Raw genomic sequence first — 19,985 nt, 5'->3', positions numbered from 1 at the left:
CACGTGAAGTTATCTGGGAGCAGGCACTGATTGGCTAGACTGCAAGTCTGTCAAAAGAACTGAAATAAAGGGGCAGTTTGCAGAGGCTTAGATACAAGATAATCACAGAGGTTAAAAGTATATTAATATAACTTTGTTGGTTATGCAAAACTGGGGAATGGGTAATAAAGGGATTATCTATCTTTTAAAACAATAAAAATTCTGGTGTAGACTGTCCCTTTAAGCCTACTACAGCAGTTTATATGCACCCCTTTAAAACAAACGCCTAGATTTAGAGTTTTGTTGGTAAAGACCTGCATAGCTAACGCTGCTTTTTTCCCCAGCGCACGCTTAAGACAACGCTGCTATTTAGAGTTGTCTGAGTAGCTGTGTTAGGCTTCTAAAGGGAGCGTTGAACATAATTTAGCTCCACTTCAACCCTCAATACCAGCGTTGCTTACGGTAGTGGTAAGCTGGCAAAATGTGCTTGTGCACGATATCCCCATAGGAAACAATGGGGCTGAGCTGGCCGGAAAAAAAAACTAACACCTGCAAAAAAAGCAGCGTTCAGCTCCTAACGCAGAACCATTGTTTCCTATGAGGAAACACTCTCTAAGTCTACACCTAACACCCTAACATGAACCCCCGAGTCTAAACACCCCTAACTTTACACTTATTAACCCCTAATCGGCCCCTCTATCGCTGACACCTACATTATATTATTAACCCCTAATCTTCCGACCAGACACCGCCGCCACCTACATTATCCCTATGAACCCCTAATCTGCTGCCCCTAACATCGCCGACACCTACATTATATTTATTAACCCCTAATCTGCCCCCCCAACGTCGCCGCAACCTAACTACAAGTATTAACCCCTAATCTGCCGACCGGACCTCGCCGCCACTATAATAAATGTATTAACCCCTAAACCGCCGCATTCCCGCCTCGCAAACACTAGAATACATTTTATTAACCCCTAATCTGCCCACCCTAACATCGCCGCCACCTACCTACAATTATTACCCCCTAATCTCCCACCCGCAACGTCGCCGCTACTATAATAAATGTATTAACCCCTAAACCTAAGTCTAACCCTAACACCCCCCTAACATAAATATAATTTAAATTAAACTAAATAATATTCCTATAATTATATAAATTAATCCTATTTAAAACTAAATACTTACCTAGAAAATAAACCCTAATATAGCTACAATATAAATAATAATTACATTGGGCTCGATTTATCAAACATATTCTCCTTAATTTGCGCCTTAATTCACGCCGTCGTAATATATCTCCTATTTATCAATCAGAAATACTCCGAAAAATGTGCAAATATGACTGCAAAATTCTCGCCCTTCAATGTCCCTCGCCTAGGCGCACATTTGCGCAAAATAAAGCTTTAAAACGCCCTTTTCAGGGTGTATATTCAAGAATACGACCTATTTCTCTCCAAAATATATATTTATCATTATTTTGCGCCATTGGAGAGCCTAAAGTTCTCCTCCTAGTACGACTACTAATGTTCTCCATGAAGAGATAGGAGAACATCTAATTTACTCCATATTTTCAGCGCAAGAAGATGGATTATTTCCTGATTTTGTCTGCAATTTCTTTAGCAAGGGGCCATGAAAATCGACGGAATGAACAGATTTTGCCAATACGTAGACGGCAAAGAGTTCCACGAGTTTTTCTACCTCGTTGTGGACTACAGGCATTATCTGATTATCAGATAAAAAAAAGATTTCGCCTAAACAGGGAGAGCATACAAAATCTATATGTTCTAATACAGAATGATCTAGAACCACAGACTAGAAGAACAAGGGCAATACCTGGAATGCTCAAGTTATTGGCAGTTTTGCATTTCCTAGCCACGGGTTCTTTTCAGGCTGTGTCCAGTGCAGTGGTTGGCATGAGTCAGCCTTCTTTTTGTAGACATTTGAGGACTGTCTTAAAAGCGATTTTGAAGCATCTAAATAAATTTATATATGTGCCAAGGAATGTACATGAATGGCACCAAGTAAAATCTGGTTTTTATCAAGTTGCCGGCATTCCAAATGTCCTAGGTGCAATAGATTGCACACATATTGCAATTCGACCACCAGCTTTAAGGGAGGAGCAATATCGAAATCGTAAACACTTCCACTCTCTCAATGTTCAAGCAGTATGTGACTCTAACCTTCGGTTTTGGGCAGTAAGATCAGGTTTTCCAGGGTCATGCCACGATTATCACATATTAAAGCAGTCTGCTTTATTTACAGCATTTGAACGTGGAGAGATGCCACACGGTTGGCTATTAGGTGAATATTAAAATTTTTATATTTATTTATAAAATGTCATATTTGAACCTCATAAACCTGTTGTTACATGTCGCTAATTTGTAATTGTATTATATTTTTGAAGGTGACAGCGGCTACCCCTGTAGGCCTTGGCTCTTGACACCTGTACCAATACCTCATACACGATCAGAAATCAAGTTCAACGAATCTCACAGGTCGACAAGGAGTGCTATTGAGCGTACATTCGGGGTACTGAAAATGAGATTTCGGGTGTTGGACCGTTCTGGTGGTGATCTACAATATTCCCCAGAGAAATGTAATGACATAATTCTGGTGTCATGCATAATGCATAATATAGCTATTTCCCAAGTAAATATAGATGAGGTGTGTCTGGAGGATGTGCCAGAAGATGTTTATGTTCCTCAGGAAATTGTCACAAGACATACCACAAGAGCTGGAGTGGAAAATCGTCTTGAAATTATTGAACGATTTTTTAGATGTAAGTCTACTTAATAAAATTGTATTAACATGTTAATATTGTTTGTTCTATATTATTAATTACACCTTTTTTCTTTTTTTCAGGAAATTTTCTGATTGGATTCAAATACCTTGGTTTATTTTAATAATTAAAATAGATAGAATTGTATATATATATATATATATATATATATATATATATATATATATATATATATATATATATATATATATAATTTTATTTTTATATAAGAGAAATTACATAGTTTGATACCAAAGTTGTGTTGTGTTATTTATACATCTATATATATATATATATATATATATATATATATATATATATATATATATATATATATATATATATATATATATATATATATGTAAAAATACATATATATATATTTTTTTTTAAATAGAATTTATATAGTTTTTTACTAAAGTTGTGTTGTGTTATTTATACATATATATATATATATATATATATATATATATATATATATATATATATATATATATATATATATATATATATAAAATAAAGTTATATATATCTTTTTCTATTTTTGAATAAAAAATGAATACTTTGAAAAAAAAAAAGTTTCGTTATTTACATTGAATTCAAATTTTTTATTTCATAATATAAAAAACTTTATTAAACACCAAAAATTAACATCAAAACAGTGAACTCGAATAAACATTAACTAAGGTTATAAGTGTGTTAAATATTTTAGAACCCATAACTTGAAGGTATATATGAACAATAGAATTATAAATCAGGATGTCGTCTATTCAAGAACTCTAACTTTTTCTGATAATACTCCTTTTGCACTGTTAACTGTTCTTGAAGTATATTATTTCTCTGTTTTTCTAATTCTATCATTTGTTTAAAAAATTCATTTTGTTCATTTCTGAAAGACAATGCCATATCTGTTAATCTTTCAACTTCATTTGGTCTCTCCGGTTCATCTATCTGACATTGTTCTGCATCCTCAATCTCTTCCTCACATTCTGATTCCTCTACATGTGGTGTTTCAAGTTGTGTTGATGTTTGTCCCTCTATTTGTGTCTCATCATCATCATCCTCCTGACAAACTGTGTCAGTCACAAGTGGTTGTAATGTGATTTCTATTTCATCTATGAATGTTAAAAAAAAAAATTAAAAAATAAAATAAAATTAATTAAAAAAAAAAAAAAAAAAAGGTCAATAATTACCATCAAATAATGTAATTGACGAATCCTGCATTGTTTGTAGTAATCCCCTGACACCTGTAACAATAAATACATTGATATTCATATATATGTTTTTAAATTAAATATCTTTACATAAACAGAATTTTCAGGAGAAAAGTAAGAAACGTATTAATACATATTAATTACATTTCATTGTCCATTCTTTTCATTAATACAAATGATATTAACATTTTTGTAATATACTTTTACTTACTGGTAGTTTCTTCCCTGCATGGTATACCTCATGAAGATGTTGTGGGTTGTTGATGTTCACTAGTCAACTCAGACTCGGATGGTAGGTCCACCTGGGCATTTTCTATTTCATTTTCAAACGCCTGTTCATGTTCTTCTATAGTACATATAAACAAAATAAAAAATAATTAAAATTAAAAATAGAAAAACTGAATATACAAAATACATGTTAAAGAAATAGTATAGTGTAAATTATTCTTTCATTATTCTGATAGAGCATGGAATTTCCAAAAAATTTTATAATTCAATACTATTATAATTTTTATATTTTCTTCTTTTTGGATTATCTTTCATTTCCCAAAAAAAAATCTAAGTTTAGAAGCATGGCCATTTTTGGGTGTGACACCTGTTTAGCGCTTGAGGATTGGTTTCTTTTTAAATGTAGCCATCCAATTAACAAGCGGTATCCAGGTCCTCATCCAAAAATGGTCCTGCTTCCAAGCTTACAAGCAAACTTTGTTAAATACATATTAAAATAAAAAAATATAAAATATTAATATAAAAAAATTATTACCAGGGTATGCTCTGTCTGAATCATGAAATATAAGTTAAGAATATACTATACTATTCGTTTAATAGCAATCAATTAGATATTTACCTCGAAAATCCATGGTATCTGATGGGACATCAAGTCCCACCATGACAGCATCCCCCATCCTGGCATACAGCATCTGTTCATAGTCGAGCAGTTCAGCCCTATATGCGGGGCCTCCACCAGTTCCTTTTGATAACTGCTTTTCCTTACATACTTTTCTTTTAATATTCTTACGAATATCATTCACCCGCTTCCGACAGGCCCTGACGTCTTTCGGAAAACTACCCTCTGCTGACACAGCACGACTAATTTGTTCCCAAATAGCCTTTTTTCTTTGAGGGTTGACAGATTTTGCTTGATAGCCGATAATAACATCATAATGTTCGATGACAACTTCAACTAAAATACAGTTCTGTCGATGACTAAACATCACACTTCGGCCACTTTTCGTCTTTCCAGCTAGTCCAGTAGCCATCGCAAATTTAGATAAAAAAATGGCGCTAATAAGAATAGTGTCTTCGTTCAAAGTCAGAATAAAGTAATGAACAATTATCACTAACAACTTTTGTTCCAGAACGTTACAGAAATGGGGCGTTATATGAATAGATTACTGAATAATTTAAATAAAATTAGTAACTGTAATTTGATTGCACAATTAGAATTTACTTTATTCCTATTGGTCAAATGTGTATTTTTTTCAAATTGATGTGTCTTTATTTTTATATACATTCTTTTTTAAAATTCGAAACTATTTGTATGTATCAATTGGGGTAACAACGAACATAGCCCTAAAAATAAATTTAACCTATGAAAACAAATGTATCGACTGTAGAAATATCGTCACAGTTATTGCGCATTGTAGCAATTGCCAGTTATCTTGTATCGACTGTAGAAATATAGTGCACGTTATTGCGCACTTTGTAACAACTTAAATGTAATCTATATTTATACAAAAAGATGTCACTAGTTTAATATTTTTTCTTTAATATTGATCAATAAATAAGTTTCTACTCGATTACTTATTTCTTTTAAACATAAATCATTTTTAAAATGGGTATATTTTAATGCGCAATTACAATAACAATTAGTTCCGTTATTGGGTGGAGTTTTATGGTTAGAGAGATACATACATACATTTGAAGATGAATCGTTCCAAGAAGTTTTCCATTGGTGAATTACTGATAAACACCTATACAATGGAAAAGTATTTTCCGAAAAAAAGGAAGGGGATATTCACATTGGAACAGGATAAAAGAAATCCAATTTTATCAGAGATGGTGCGACGGGTCAGACGTCTGTCTGGCCATAATAGGACTAGAAAACAGTGCCTGAAGCGTTATAATGATCTAATCCGGAGACAATCTAAATTAAGGACCCTAATAAGAAGCTATGTTATGAAATGTAAGTATTTATGTAATAGTTGTGTATCAATTTTGTAACTCTATTGTAATCTGTCATTAGTTGTTACTTTGTTTACATAATCTTGAACTTTGTACAAAAATATAATTGCAAATTAAGTATCCATTTCAGCTTTATTGCGGTTTGTGAAACAGTATTAACAATGTAATTGTTTCAGTCTGATGTTGTACTGTAAAATCGATTACCAATATAAATACAATTGTATTTCAATTTTTTACATTCAAAAATAGAAAAAGGCCCCGTTATCTGCGCCCAATAAAATGGAATCCATCCAGTCCAGAAGCTGATTGTGATCCACTACCGACTGTTTTTCTGGAGTCTGAGGCTATAATTACAACAGGTATGAATATAGTTACTAAAATGTATAATATTAAGATAACTCATCATTGATATTAACATTTATATGTTCAAAATTTTTACAAAAAGGGAAAAAAAAAAAGAGGCGACAACGTCGCAGAAGCATCTAAATAAATTTATATATGTGCCAAGGAATGTACATGAATGGCACCAAGTAAAATCTGGTTTTTATCAAGTTGCCGGCATTCCAAATGTCCTAGGTGCAATAGATTGCACACATATTGCAATTCGACCACCAGCTTTAAGGGAGGAGCAATATCGAAATCGTAAACACTTCCACTCTCTCAATGTTCAAGCAGTATGTGACTCTAACCTTCGGTTTTGGGCAGTAAGATCAGGTTTTCCAGGGTCATGCCACGATTATCACATATTAAAGCAGTCTGCTTTATTTACAGCATTTGAACGTGGAGAGATGCCACACGGTTGGCTATTAGGTGAATATTAAAATTTTTATATTTATTTATAAAATGTCATATTTGAACCTCATAAACCTGTTGTTACATGTCGCTAATTTGTAATTGTATTATATTTTTGAAGGTGACAGCGGCTACCCCTGTAGGCCTTGGCTCTTGACACCTGTACCAATACCTCATACACGATCAGAAATCAAGTTCAACGAATCTCACAGGTCGACAAGGAGTGCTATTGAGCGTACATTCGGGGTACTGAAAATGAGATTTCGGGTGTTGGACCATTCTGGTGGTGATCTACAATATTCCCCAGAGAAATGTAATGACATAATTCTGGTGTCATGCATAATGCATAATATAGCTATTTCCCAAGTAAATATAGATGAGGTGTGTCTGGAGGATGTGCCAGAAGATGTTTATGTTCCTCAGGAAATTGTCACAAGACATACCACAAGAGCTGGAGTGGAAAATCGTCTTGAAATTATTGAACGATTTTTTAGATGTAAGTCTACTTAATAAAATTGTATTAACATGTTAATATTGTTTGTTCTATATTATTAATTACACCTTTTTTCTTTTTTTCAGGAAATTTTCTGATTGGATTCAAATACCTTGGTTTATTTTAATAATTAAAATAGATAGAATTGTATATATATATATATATATATATATATATATATATATATATATATAATTTTATTTTTATATAAGAGAAATTACATAGTTTGATACCAAAGTTGTGTTGTGTTATTTATACATCTATATATATATATATATATATATATATATATATATATATATATATATATATATATATATATATATATATATGTAAAAATACATATATATATATATTTTTTTAAATAGAATTTATATAGTTTTTTACTAAATTTGTGTTGTGTTATTTATACATATATATATATATATATAAAATAAAGTTATATATATCTTTTTCTATTTTTGAATAAAAAATGAATACTTTGAAAAAAAAAAAGTTTCGTTATTTACATTGAATTAAAAATTTTTATTTCATAATATAAAAAACTTTATTAAACACCAAAAATTAACATCAAAACAGTGAACTCGAATAAACATTAACTAAGGTTATAAGTGTGTTAAATATTTTAGAACCCATAACTTGAAGGTATATATGAACAATAGAATTATAAATCAGGATGTCGTCTATTCAAGAACTCTAACTTTTTCTGATAATACTCCTTTTGCACTGTTAACTGTTCTTGAAGTATATTATTTCTCTGTTTTTCTAATTCTATCATTTGTTTAAAAAATTCATTTTGTTCATTTCTGAAAGACAATGCCATATCTGTTAATCTTTCAACTTCATTTGGTCTCTCCGGTTCATCTATCTGACATTGTTCTGCATTCTCAATCTCTTCCTCACATTCTGATTCCTCTACATGTGGTGTTTCAAGTTGTGTTGATGTTTGTCCCTCTATTTGTGTCTCATCATCATCATCCTCCTGACAAACTGTGTCAGTCACAAGTGGTTGTAATGTGATTTCTATTTCATCTATGAATGTTAAAAAAAAAAATTAAAAAATAAAATAAAATTAATTAAAAAAAAAAAAAAAAAGGTCAATAATTACCATCAAATAATGTAATTGACGAATCCTGCATTGTTTGTAGTAATCCCCTGACACCTGTAACAATAAATACATTGATATTCATATATATGTTTTTAAATTAAATATCTTTACATAAACAGAATTTTCAGGAGAAAAGTAAGAAACGTATTAATACATATTAATTACATTTCATTGTCCATTCTTTTCATTAATACAAATGATATTAACATTTTTGTAATATACTTTTACTTACTGGTAGTTTCTTCCCTGCATGGTATACCTCATGAAGATGTTGTGGGTTGTTGATGTTCACTAGTCAACTCAGACTCGGATGGTAGGTCCACCTGGGCATTTTCTATTTCATTTTCAAACGCCTGTTCATGTTCTTCTATAGTACATATAAACAAAATAAAAAATAATTAAAATTAAAAATAGAAAAACTGAATATACAAAATACATGTTAAAGAAATAGTATAGTGTAAATTATTCTTTCATTATTCTGATAGAGCATGGAATTTCCAAAAAATTTTATAATTCAATACTATTATAATTTTTATATTTTCTTCTTTTTGGATTATCTTTCATTTCCCAAAAAAAAATCTAAGTTTAGAAGCATGGCCATTTTTGGGTGTGACACCTGTTTAGCGCTTGAGGATTGGTTTCTTTTTAAATGTAGCCATCCAATTAACAAGCGGTATCCAGGTCCTCATCCAAAAATGGTCCTGCTTCCAAGCTTACAAGCAAACTTTGTTAAATACATATTAAAATAAAAAAATATAAAATATTAATATAAAAAAATTATTACCAGGGTATGCTCTGTCTGAATCATGAAATATAAGTTAAGAATATACTATACTATTCGTTTAATAGCAATCAATTAGATATTTACCTCGAAAATCCATGGTATCTGATGGGACATCAAGTCCCACCATGACAGCATCCCCCATCCTGGCATACAGCATCTGTTCATAGTCGAGCAGTTCAGCCCTATATGCGGGGCCTCCACCAGTTCCTTTTGATAACTGCTTTTCCTTACATACTTTTCTTTTAATATTCTTACGAATATCATTCACCCGCTTCCGACAGGCCCTGACGTCTTTCGGAAAACTACCCTCTGCTGACACAGCACGACTAATTTGTTCCCAAATAGCCTTTTTTCTTTGAGGGTTGACAGATTTTGCTTGATAGCCGATAATAACATCATAATGTTCGATGACAACTTCAACTAAAATACAGTTCTGTCGATGACTAAACATCACACTTCGGCCACTTTTCGTCTTTCCAGCTAGTCCAGTAGCCATCGCAAATTTAGATAAAAAAATGGCGCTAATAAGAATAGTGTCTTCGTTCAAAGTCAGAATAAAGTAATGAACAATTATCACTAACAACTTTTGTTCCAGAACGTTACAGAAATGGGGCGTTATATGAATAGATTACTGAATAATTTAAATAAAATTAGTAACTGTAATTTGATTGCACAATTAGAATTTACTTTATTCCTATTGGTCAAATGTGTATTTTTTTCAAATTGATGTGTCTTTATTTTTATATACATTCTTTTTTAAAATTCGAAACTATTTGTATGTATCAATTGGGGTAACAACGAACATAGCCCTAAAAATAAATTTAACCTATGAAAACAAATGTATCGACTGTAGAAATATCGTCACAGTTATTGCGCATTGTAGCAATTGCCAGTTATCTTGTATCGACTGTAGAAATATAGTGCACGTTATTGCGCACTTTGTAACAACTTAAATGTAATCTATATTTATACAAAAAGATGTCACTAGTTTAATATTTTTTCTTTAATATTGATCAATAAATAAGTTTCTACTCGATTACTTATTTCTTTTAAACATAAATCATTTTTAAAATGGGTATATTTTAATGCGCAATTACAATAACAATTAGTTCCGTTATTGGGTGGAGTTTTATGGTTAGAGAGATACATACATACATTTGAAGATGAATCGTTCCAAGAAGTTTTCCATTGGTGAATTACTGATAAACACCTATACAATGGAAAAGTATTTTCCGAAAAAAAGGAAGGGGATATTCACATTGGAACAGGATAAAAGAAATCCAATTTTATCAGAGATGGTGCGACGGGTCAGACGTCTGTCTGGCCATAATAGGACTAGAAAACAGTGCCTGAAGCGTTATAATGATCTAATCCGGAGACAATCTAAATTAAGGACCCTAATAAGAAGCTATGTTATGAAATGTAAGTATTTATGTAATAGTTGTGTATCAATTTTGTAACTCTATTGTAATCTGTCATTAGTTGTTACTTTGTTTACATAATCTTGAACTTTGTACAAAAATATAATTGCAAATTAAGTATCCATTTCAGCTTTATTGCGGTTTGTGAAACAGTATTAACAATGTAATTGTTTCAGTCTGATGTTGTACTGTAAAATCGATTACCAATATAAATACAATTGTATTTCAATTTTTTACATTCAAAAATAGAAAAAGGCCCCGTTATCTGCGCCCAATAAAATGGAATCCATCCAGTCCAGAAGCTGATTGTGATCCACTACCGACTGTTTTTCTGGAGTCTGAGGCTATAATTACAACAGGTATGAATATAGTTACTAAAATGTATAATATTAAGATAACTCATCATTGATATTAACATTTATATGTTCAAAATTTTTACAAAAAGGGAAAAAAAAAAAGAGGCGACAACGTCGCAGAAGCATCTAAATAAATTTATATATGTGCCAAGGAATGTACATGAATGGCACCAAGTAAAATCTGGTTTTTATCAAGTTGCCGGCATTCCAAATGTCCTAGGTGCAATAGATTGCACACATATTGCAATTCGACCACCAGCTTTAAGGGAGGAGCAATATCGAAATCGTAAACACTTCCACTCTCTCAATGTTCAAGCAGTATGTGACTCTAACCTTCGGTTTTGGGCAGTAAGATCAGGTTTTCCAGGGTCATGCCACGATTATCACATATTAAAGCAGTCTGCTTTATTTACAGCATTTGAACGTGGAGAGATGCCACACGGTTGGCTATTAGGTGAATATTAAAATTTTTATATTTATTTATAAAATGTCATATTTGAACCTCATAAACCTGTTGTTACATGTCGCTAATTTGTAATTGTATTATATTTTTGAAGGTGACAGCGGCTACCCCTGTAGGCCTTGGCTCTTGACACCTGTACCAATACCTCATACACGATCAGAAATCAAGTTCAACGAATCTCACAGGTCGACAAGGAGTGCTATTGAGCGTACATTCGGGGTACTGAAAATGAGATTTCGGGTGTTGGACCGTTCTGGTGGTGATCTACAATATTCCCCAGAGAAATGTAATGACATAATTCTGGTGTCATGCATAATGCATAATATAGCTATTTCCCAAGTAAATATAGATGAGGTGTGTCTGGAGGATGTGCCAGAAGATGTTTATGTTTCTCAGGAAATTGTCACAAGACATACCACAAGAGCTGGAGTGGAAAATCGTCTTGAAATTATTGAACGATTTTTTAGATGTAAGTCTACTTAATAAAATTGTATTAACATGTTAATATTGTTTGTTCTATATTATTAATTACACCTTTTTTCTTTTTTTCAGGAAATTTTCTGATTGGATTCAAATACCTTGGTTTATTTTAATAATTAAAATAGATAGAATTGTATATATATATATATATATATATATATATATATATATATATATATATATATATATATATATATAATTTTATTTTTATATAAGAGAAATTACATAGTTTGATACCAAAGTTGTGTTGTGTTATTTATACATATATATATATATATATATATATATATATATATATATATATATATATATATATATATATATATATATATATGTAAAAATACATATATATATATTTTTTTTTAAATAGAATTTATATAGTTTTTTACTAAAGTTGTGTTGTGTTATTTATACATATATATATATATATATATATATATATATATATATATATATATATATATATATATATATAAAATAAAGTTATATATATCTTTTTCTATTTTTGAATAAAAAATGAATACTTTGAAAAAAAAAAAGTTTCGTTATTTACATTGAATTCAAATTTTTTATTTCATAATATAAAAAACTTTATTAAACACCAAAAATTAACATCAAAACAGTGAACTCGAATAAACATTAACTAAGGTTATAAGTGTGTTAAATATTTTAGAACCCATAACTTGAAGGTATATATGAACAATAGAATTATAAATCAGGATGTCGTCTATTCAAGAACTCTAACTTTTTCTGATAATACTCCTTTTGCACTGTTAACTGTTCTTGAAGTATATTATTTCTCTGTTTTTCTAATTCTATCATTTGTTTAAAAAATTCATTTTGTTCATTTCTGAAAGACAATGCCATATCTGTTAATCTTTCAACTTCATTTGGTCTCTCCGGTTCATCTATCTGACATTGTTCTGCATCCTCAATCTCTTCCTCACATTCTGATTCCTCTACATGTGGTGTTTCAAGTTGTGTTGATGTTTGTCCCTCTATTTGTGTCTCATCATCATCATCCTCCTGACAAACTGTGTCAGTCACAAGTGGTTGTAATGTGATTTCTATTTCATCTATGAATGTTAAAAAAAAAAATTAAAAAATAAAATAAAATTAATTAAAAAAAAAAAAAAAAGGTCAATAATTACCATCAAATAATGTAATTGACGAATCCTGCATTGTTTGTAGTAATCCCCTGACACCTGTAACAATAAATACATTGATATTCATATATATGTTTTTAAATTAAATATCTTTACATAAACAGAATTTTCAGGAGAAAAGTAAGAAACGTATTAATACATATTAATTACATTTCATTGTCCATTCTTTTCATTAATACAAATGATATTAACATTTTTGTAATATACTTTTACTTACTGGTAGTTTCTTCCCTGCATGGTATACCTCATGAAGATGTTGTGGGTTGTTGATGTTCACTAGTCAACTCAGACTCGGATGGTAGGTCCACCTGGGCATTTTCTATTTCATTTTCAAACGCCTGTTCATGTTCTTCTATAGTACATATAAACAAAATAAAAAATAATTAAAATTAAAAATAGAAAAACTGAATATACAAAATACATGTTAAAGAAATAGTATAGTGTAAATTATTCTTTCATTATTCTGATAGAGCATGGAATTTCCAAAAATTTTTATAATTCAATACTATTATAATTTTTATATTTTCTTCTTTTTGGATTATCTTTCATTTCCCAAAAAAAAATCTAAGTTTAGAAGCATGGCCATTTTTGGGTGTGACACCTGTTTAGCGCTTGAGGATTGGTTTCTTTTTAAATGTAGCCATCCAATTAACAAGCGGTATCCAGGTCCTCATCCAAAAATGGTCCTGCTTCCAAGCTTACAAGCAAACTTTGTTAAATACATATTAAAATAAAAAAATATAAAATATTAATATAAAAAAATTATTACCAGGGTATGCTCTGTCTGAATCATGAAATATAAGTTAAGAATATACTATACTATTCGTTTAATAGCAATCAATTAGATATTTACCTCGAAAATCCATGGTATCTGATGGGACATCAAGTCCCACCATGACAGCATCCCCCATCCTGGCATACAGCATCTGTTCATAGTCGAGCAGTTCAGCCCTATATGCGGGGCCTCCACCAGTTCCTTTTGATAACTGCTTTTCCTTACATACTTTTCTTTTAATATTCTTACGAATATCATTCACCCGCTTCCGACAGGCCCTGACGTCTTTCGGAAAACTACCCTCTGCTGACACAGCACGACTAATTTGTTCCCAAATAGCCTTTTTTCTTTGAGGGTTGACAGATTTTGCTTGATAGCCGATAATAACATCATAATGTTCGATGACAACTTCAACTAAAATACAGTTCTGTCGATGACTAAACATCACACTTCGGCCACTTTTCGTCTTTCCAGCTAGTCCAGTAGCCATCGCAAATTTAGATAAAAAAATGGCGCTAATAAGAATAGTGTCTTCGTTCAAAGTCAGAATAAAGTAATGAACAATTATCACTAACAACTTTTGTTCCAGAACGTTACAGAAATGGGGCGTTATATGAATAGATTACTGAATAATTTAAATAAAATTAGTAACTGTAATTTGATTGCACAATTAGAATTTACTTTATTCCTATTGGTCAAATGTGTATTTTTTTCAAATTGATGTGTCTTTATTTTTATATACATTCTTTTTTAAAATTCGAAACTATTTGTATGTATCAATTGGGGTAACAACGAACATAGCCCTAAAAATAAATTTAACCTATGAAAACAAATGTATCGACTGTAGAAATATCGTCACAGTTATTGCGCATTGTAGCAATTGCCAGTTATCTTGTATCGACTGTAGAAATATAGTGCACGTTATTGCGCACTTTGTAACAACTTAAATGTAATCTATATTTATACAAAAAGATGTCACTAGTTTAATATTTTTTCTTTAATATTGATCAATAAATAAGTTTCTACTCGATTACTTATTTCTTTTAAACATAAATCATTTTTAAAATGGGTATATTTTAATGCGCAATTACAATAACAATTAGTTCCGTTATTGGGTGGAGTTTTATGGTTAGAGAGATACATACATACATTTGAAGATGAATCGTTCCAAGAAGTTTTCCATTGGTGAATTACTGATAAACACCTATACAATGGAAAAGTATTTTCCGAAAAAAAGGAAGGGGATATTCACATTGGAACAGGATAAAAGAAATCCAATTTTATCAGAGATGGTGCGACGGGTCAGACGTCTGTCTGGCCATAATAGGACTAGAAAACAGTGCCTGAAGCGTTATAATGATCTAATCCGGAGACAATCTAAATTAAGGACCCTAATAAGAAGCTATGTTATGAAATGTAAGTATTTATGTAATAGTTGTGTATCAATTTTGTAACTCTATTGTAATCTGTCATTAGTTGTTACTTTGTTTACATAATCTTGAACTTTGTACAAAAATATAATTGCAAATTAAGTATCCATTTCAGCTTTATTGCGGTTTGTGAAACAGTATTAACAATGTAATTGTTTCAGTCTGATGTTGTACTGTAAAATCGATTACCAATATAAATACAATTGTATTTCAATTTTTTACATTCAAAAATAGAAAAAGGCCCCGTTATCTGCGCCCAATAAAATGGAATCCATCCAGTCCAGAAGCTGATTGTGATCCACTACCGACTGTTTTTCTGGAGTCTGAGGCTATAATTACAACAGGTATGAATATAGTTACTAAAATGTATAATATTAAGATAACTCATCATTGATATTAACATTTATATGTTCAAAATTTTTACAAAAAGGGAAAAAAAAAAAGAGGCGACAACGTCGCAGAAGCATCTAAATAAATTTATATATGTGCCAAGGAATGTACATGAATGGCACCAAGTAAAATCTGGTTTTTATCAAGTTGCCGGCATTCCAAATGTCCTAGGTGCAATAGATTGCACACATATTGCAATTCGACCACCAGCTTTAAGGGAGGAGCAATATCGAAATCGTAAACACTTCCACTCTCTCAATGTTCAAGCAGTATGTGACTCTAACCTTCGGTTTTGGGCAGTAAGATCAGGTTTTCCAGGGTCATGCCACGATTATCACATATTAAAGCAGTCTGCTTTATTTACAGCATTTGAACGTGGAGAGATGCCACACGGTTGGCTATTAGGTGAATATTAAAATTTTTATATTTATTTATAAAATGTCATATTTGAACCTCATAAACCTGTTGTTACATGTCGCTAATTTGTAATTGTATTATATTTTTGAAGGTGACAGCGGCTACCCCTGTAGGCCTTGGCTCTTGACACCTGTACCAATACCTCATACACGATCAGAAATCAAGTTCAACGAATCTCACAGGTCGACAAGGAGTGCTATTGAGCGTACATTCGGGGTACTGAAAATGAGATTTCGGGTGTTGGACCGTTCTGGTGGTGATCTACAATATTCCCCAGAGAAATGTAATGACATAATTCTGGTGTCATGCATAATGCATAATATAGCTATTTCCCAAGTAAATATAGATGAGGTGTGTCTGGAGGATGTGCCAGAAGATGTTTATGTTCCTCAGGAAATTGTCACAAGACATACCACAAGAGCTGGAGTGGAAAATCGTCTTGAAATTATTGAACGATTTTTTAGATGTAAGTCTACTTAATAAAATTGTATTAACATGTTAATATTGTTTGTTCTATATTATTAATTACACCTTTTTTCTTTTTTTCAGGAAATTTTCTGATTGGATTCAAATACCTTGGTTTATTTTAATAATTAAAATAGATAGAATTGTATATATATATATATATATATATATATATATATATATATATATATATATATATATATAATTTTATTTTTATATAAGAGAAATTACATAGTTTGATACCAAAGTTGTGTTGTGTTATTTATACATCTATATATATATATATATATATATATATATATATATATATATATATATATATATATATATGTAAAAATACATATATATATATTTTTTTTTAAATAGAATTTATATAGTTTTTTACTAAATTTGTGTTGTGTTATTTATACATATATATATATATATATATATATATATATATATATATATATATATATATATATATATATAAAATAAAGTTATATATATCTTTTTCTATTTTTGAATAAAAAATGAATACTTTGAAAAAAAAAAAGTTTCGTTATTTACATTGAATTAAAAATTTTTATTTCATAATATAAAAAACTTTATTAAACACCAAAAATTAACATCAAAACAGTGAACTCGAATAAACATTAACTAAGGTTATAAGTGTGTTAAATATTTTAGAACCCATAACTTGAAGGTATATATGAACAATAGAATTATAAATCAGGATGTCGTCTATTCAAGAACTCTAACTTTTTCTGATAATACTCCTTTTGCACTGTTAACTGTTCTTGAAGTATATTATTTCTCTGTTTTTCTAATTCTATCATTTGTTTAAAAAATTCATTTTGTTCATTTCTGAAAGACAATGCCATATCTGTTAATCTTTCAACTTCATTTGGTCTCTCCGGTTCATCTATCTGACATTGTTCTGCATTCTCAATCTCTTCCTCACATTCTGATTCCTCTACATGTGGTGTTTCAAGTTGTGTTGATGTTTGTCCCTCTATTTGTGTCTCATCATCATCATCCTCCTGACAAACTGTGTCAGTCACAAGTGGTTGTAATGTGATTTCTATTTCATCTATGAATGTTAAAAAAAAAAATTAAAAAATAAAATAAAATTAATTAAAAAAAAAAAAAAAAAGGTCAATAATTACCATCAAATAATGTAATTGACGAATCCTGCATTGTTTGTAGTAATCCCCTGACACCTGTAACAATAAATACATTGATATTCATATATATGTTTTTAAATTAAATATCTTTACATAAACAGAATTTTCAGGAGAAAAGTAAGAAACGTATTAATACATATTAATTACATTTCATTGTCCATTCTTTTCATTAATACAAATGATATTAACATTTTTGTAATATACTTTTACTTACTGGTAGTTTCTTCCCTGCATGGTATACCTCATGAAGATGTTGTGGGTTGTTGATGTTCACTAGTCAACTCAGACTCGGATGGTAGGTCCACCTGGGCATTTTCTATTTCATTTTCAAACGCCTGTTCATGTTCTTCTATAGTACATATAAACAAAATAAAAAATAATTAAAATTAAAAATAGAAAAACTGAATATACAAAATACATGTTAAAGAAATAGTATAGTGTAAATTATTCTTTCATTATTCTGATAGAGCATGGCATTTCCAAAAAATTTTATAATTCAATACTATTATAATTTTTATATTTTCTTCTTTTTGGATTATCTTTCATTTCCCAAAAAAAAATCTAAGTTTAGAAGCATGGCCATTTTTGGGTGTGACACCTGTTTAGCGCTTGAGGATTGGTTTCTTTTTAAATGTAGCCATCCAATTAACAAGCGGTATCCAGGTCCTCATCCAAAAATGGTCCTGCTTCCAAGCTTACAAGCAAACTTTGTTAAATACATATTAAAATAAAAAAATATAAAATATTAATATAAAAAAATTATTACCAGGGTATGCTCTGTCTGAATCATGAAATATAAGTTAAGAATATACTATACTATTCGTTTAATAGCAATCAATTAGATATTTACCTCGAAAATCCATGGTATCTGATGGGACATCAAGTCCCACCATGACAGCATCCCCCATCCTGGCATACAGCATCTGTTCATAGTCGAGCAGTTCAGCCCTATATGCGGGGCCTCCACCAGTTCCTTTTGATAACTGCTTTTCCTTACATACTTTTCTTTTAATATTCTTACGAATATCATTCACCCGCTTCCGACAGGCCCTGACGTCTTTCGGAAAACTACCCTCTGCTGACACAGCACGACTAATTTGTTCCCAAATAGCCTTTTTTCTTTGAGGGTTGACAGATTTTGCTTGATAGCCGATAATAACATCATAATGTTCGATGACAACTTCAACTAAAATACAGTTCTGTCGATGACTAAACATCACACTTCGGCCACTTTTCGTCTTTCCAGCTAGTCCAGTAGCCATCGCAAATTTAGATAAAAAAATGGCGCTAATAAGAATAGTGTCTTCGTTCAAAGTCAGAATAAAGTAATGAACAATTATCACTAACAACTTTTGTTCCAGAACGTTACAGAAATGGGGCGTTATATGAATAGATTACTGAATAATTTAAATAAAATTAGTAACTGTAATTTGATTGCACAATTAGAATTTACTTTATTCCTATTGGTCAAATGTGTATTTTTTTCAAATTGATGTGTCTTTATTTTTATATACATTCTTTTTTAAAATTCGAAACTATTTGTATGTATCAATTGGGGTAACAACGAACATAGCCCTAAAAATAAATTTAACCTATGAAAACAAATGTATCGACTGTAGAAATATCGTCACAGTTATTGCGCATTGTAGCAATTGCCAGTTATCTTGTATCGACTGTAGAAATATAGTGCACGTTATTGCGCACTTTGTAACAACTTAAATGTAATCTATATTTATACAAAAAGATGTCACTAGTTTAATATTTTTTCTTTAATATTGATCAATAAATAAGTTTCTACTCGATTACTTATTTCTTTTAAACATAAATCATTTTTAAAATGGGTATATTTTAATGCGCAATTACAATAACAATTAGTTCCGTTATTGGGTGGAGTTTTATGGTTAGAGAGATACATACATACATTTGAAGATGAATCGTTCCAAGAAGTTTTCCATTGGTGAATTACTGATAAACACCTATACAATGGAAAAGTATTTTCCGAAAAAAAGGAAGGGGATATTCACATTGGAACAGGATAAAAGAAATCCAATTTTATCAGAGATGGTGCGACGGGTCAGACGTCTGTCTGGCCATAATAGGACTAGAAAACAGTGCCT

This window comes from Bombina bombina, chromosome 6 (genome assembly GCF_027579735.1).
Source record: "Bombina bombina isolate aBomBom1 chromosome 6, aBomBom1.pri, whole genome shotgun sequence".
Classification (NCBI taxonomy): Eukaryota; Metazoa; Chordata; class Amphibia; order Anura; family Bombinatoridae; genus Bombina; species Bombina bombina.
Note: the sequence above shows the minus strand (reverse complement) of the source record.